This window comes from Triticum aestivum, chromosome 3A (assembly GCF_018294505.1).
Source record: "Triticum aestivum cultivar Chinese Spring chromosome 3A, IWGSC CS RefSeq v2.1, whole genome shotgun sequence".
Classification (NCBI taxonomy): domain Eukaryota; kingdom Viridiplantae; phylum Streptophyta; class Magnoliopsida; order Poales; family Poaceae; genus Triticum; species Triticum aestivum.
Window position 1 is genome coordinate 736,723,403 of NC_057800.1, and position 3,723 is coordinate 736,727,125.

The window sequence follows — 3,723 nt, forward strand, 5'->3', positions numbered from 1 at the left end:
ACTTTTTGAATCTCAGTGTATACCCTTTATACCTCTTCAGATTGGGAATGAAGCGTGTAAAATATAGACCTTTTTCATCATATCATGCTAGCAGTATATACCTCATATGTGTTTTAGTATTTTTCGAATGGTTGGTGGAGGATATATACCCAACGACATGGAAGACATATACTGCATTTTTCTTTTTGTAAAGAGTTCATTTTTCTTTTTGTAAAGAGTTCTGTACTGCCTTTTTAAGTAGTACTAAGTGCTGAACTTTTTGAAGGAGTATATACCAACAAAATTCAAGGAGTATGTACTGGCATTTTTTGACGGAGTATATACTGCGGTTTTTTTGAAGGAGTATATACTGCGGTTTTTTGAAGGAGTATATAACAAGAAAATACTCAAGGAGTATATACTGCCATTTGTTTAAGAAGTATATACTGCATATTTTTGGAAGAGTATGCTGCAGTTCGTTCCTGAAGAAGTGTATACCAAAAAAAGGTATGTACTGCATCAAAAGCAGTATACGTATATGCATTCATCCTTTCTCAGAACAATCATTATATTCATTTGAAATGAAAAGTAAGTTCATAAGTTCATATGCATCAGAAGGAGTACATATACATCATCATTATTTTTGCAGGGAATATATACATCATCATCAATAAGAAACATGACTTGATTATATGGGTGCAAAGGAAGCTGCCAACTGTTTCTCGTGTGTACGTACTAGCAAATTAATGGCATGCACGCAGTATATTATAGGGCGTGGATCAAACAGGCACCATCGGTAGCTAGGAGATCCATGGTGATTGATCATGTGTTCTTCAATCTGACATCATATATCCATGGCGTGTGCAGACTTGGGAGAGAGCAGACCCGAGGGAGGGCTGCGACACTGCAGCTGCAGGTGAGATTGGGCGAGTCGGATCACTCGTCGCGCATGCATGAAACTTCACCATGGCCGCTCCACCGCACATGGACGGCTGCGGCGGCGGCAACGACGACGTAATGTATCCAAAGACACACACCCTGCATGTACAAAACAGATCGGATGGCATTGATTCATTGAAGTGCACCTAAATACAATCGGATGGCATCCCCGATTGTTTACCAGAATTTGGAACTAAATTCACACTAACCGTGAACAGAAGAAAAATCCCCAAATCTGAATTTTGGACCTATTTACATGTGGCACATATGGGAATAGAAGGCATCCTCATGTTCGATTGAACCTATAAACATTAGAAGAGAAAGAGTTGCCAACCTGTACAAGAAGATACAACCCTGTCGTCCCACATACTAGATCTATGGTGGACTGGTGGTTCCTGGCATAACCTGAAAGAAGGAATAAGAAGCAGATCAACCGGAGTTAATGAAGCTGTATGAGAATTGTTGCCGTGAGGAATTTATGTATGGAGTATATGGTAGTGAGGCAAATCGATCAGGTACCTCGCATGTGATTGGTGGACTTCAAAAGCAGCTACTTGCGGTTAGAGACTTGGAGCAGGATTCAATATCAACGGAAAAAGAACAAGGCTCCACTAAAGTGAGTGCACCGTGCCGAAAAACAACCTGGTCACTGGTCAGTCACGTCAGCGCCATTGGCCGGTGAGAAGATGGGCGTCCCGGCCGAGCTACTCTTGGCCGCCGCCGCATATTCATGTGAGCCGCCGCCGCAGCTGGACGCCAATAAAACAGGAGGAGAGATGGGTAAGCGGTCAAATGGATAAGGTGATACGACGGCAACTATAAAACATACCCAGAAAAATCGGAGCAGCGACCACGGTTTCTGTTCAGATTTTGCATGTATTTTTTCCTTCTAATTAAAGCGAATTAGTAGCACGGGGGGATGAGCAGTAGGAGTATGTACTCCTAGGAGTACCAACCCATTTTCCTATATATATATGTTGGTGCGACATGTAATTACCGTGACGGCGTCGAGCTCAACCAAAGACGAAGGCCCACCAAGCGCGCCAGAGACTGAGGACGGGCTGCTATGAGCGGGAGCGGCTACGAGAGGAGGCCTAGTTGCGTGAGCAAGTGATGGTGCGATGGTGTTGTTGTTCATGGAGCTGCTCCCGACGAAACTAGGCAACGGGAAATCATGTATCGTCTTGTCTGGATTTTCCTTCGTCCAGTTGATGATAACTGGAACCAAGTTAGTAGGAAAATCATTTCTGCAGGCAGTTACAGCTGCATTGACTGCCTGCTGTAGCAACTCATATTTGTCCTCGGCTGCTTTTTTCGCGTCCTCAGCTGCTTTTTTCTCGACCGCAAGCTTCACCTTCGCATCAATGTCCGCCTGACTAAACTTCTTTTTCTGCTTCTTGGCCTCCGGGCCCTCGTTGTAAAACACCTTCGATGTGGCGCCATCTCCAGCGCCGTGCACACGACCATATTGCGGCCGCTGGCCCAAAGGGAGTCCCTTAAGTTCGTTCAAGGCCCGGTTGAGAGGGGTGTCCCACTTGGGCCTCATCGGAGAAGTAGGGTTTTCGGCTGCAAGCTGGTGTTGCTTCTCCAGTAGTCTAATCAATTTCCTCGTGATCTTGTCCGTGTAAAAAACCTTTTTCTCCTTGTCCCACTTGTAGCGGGCCCTGATGAAGTCATGCTCCAAGGGGTTGGTGAACTTCGCGAAGGGGTCTGGGAGACCCGCGGCTTCACGTTCCGCGTCCTCCTTATCCCATATGGGCCTTTTACCGAGGTAGACACGGCTTCCGAGGCGATGCTTCCCCGTGTTCCTTTGCTGAAGGCTCTTGAATTTCGCAGCCTTAGCCTTGGCGTCCTCGGTAGCGCAAGTGTCCTTGAACTTTTCGAACTCCTCTTCCGTAAGTGTTGGATTTTCCTCCAGAATCTTGGACAGGGGTTCCTCAGCCTCAATAGCTCGTTTCACCCTCGACTTCCAGGAGGCCAAATCATTGCTGAACATGCCCATGGCGTGATTGTTAATCTTTTTCATCTTCAGATCATCCCACGGTTGTTCTATGTTATCATCCCGATCGGGGAACTTGAATTTCTTGTGCAACTTCGTTAGGAGCAACTGCGTCAAATGTTCTTTACTCCTTAAGTCATCATCATTGATGCTCACGCATTCCCGTAGGATGCATCCTACTTGGTTCCTATAGCACTTGCGAGGTTCTTCCGGCTCTAACGGCTCAAACTTGCCAGTTGCCATCTTTGTGATCACAAGTCGTCCAATCCCTAGTTTGTTAGGTTTTCGTATCTTCTGCTTCTTATGCCTATTATCGGTACCGGCATCGGTGCCGGTATCTTCCCCGGCGGTACCTTCCCCACTGGTCTCGGCGCCGCCATCGGTGCCGGCGCCGTTGGTGTCGGTGTTGGCGTCAGTACCATCATCGAGGCGGACCTGCAAACCTTGCTTAGAAGTCAAAAAGTCGAGGTAGTCTTGTTCACCCTCATAATCCATCTCGTCTGCATCTTGGTCAGAAGGCCCAGTTTCTTCGTTGTTCGACATGTTTCCTATGATTAAGTGTCCTCATTTATTTCTAAAAGTATGAATAAATGAGAAATGAGATAAAAAAGAAATCTATGTGCCAGCACTCGATATGCCAACTACGTATAGCACAAATCATGCCTTTATTCACGGGAAATTTCGGCATGACCTTTGCTAAAAAAATGGACATATCGAGCGCCTGAAATTCACCGGAACGGAAATGAATCAATATTCCGGCGTAACATAGGCAACTCGGATCATTTACCAAAACATGACATGTCCAA

The 3,723-nt window shown here is 45.9% G+C and overlaps 1 long non-coding RNA gene across 1 annotated transcript; it reads right to left on the reverse strand.

The window, feature by feature from the left end:
- Nucleotides 1-576: 576 nt before the first annotated feature.
- On the reverse strand, nt 577-1,673 carry LOC123059587 (uncharacterized). The gene is made up of 3 exons (XR_006427484.1): nt 1,438-1,673; nt 1,253-1,323; nt 577-1,017 (listed from the first exon to the last, which is right to left on the reverse strand). It is a non-coding gene; the product is annotated as an uncharacterized lncRNA (long non-coding RNA).
- Between the last annotated feature and the right edge of the window lie 2,050 nt (nt 1,674-3,723).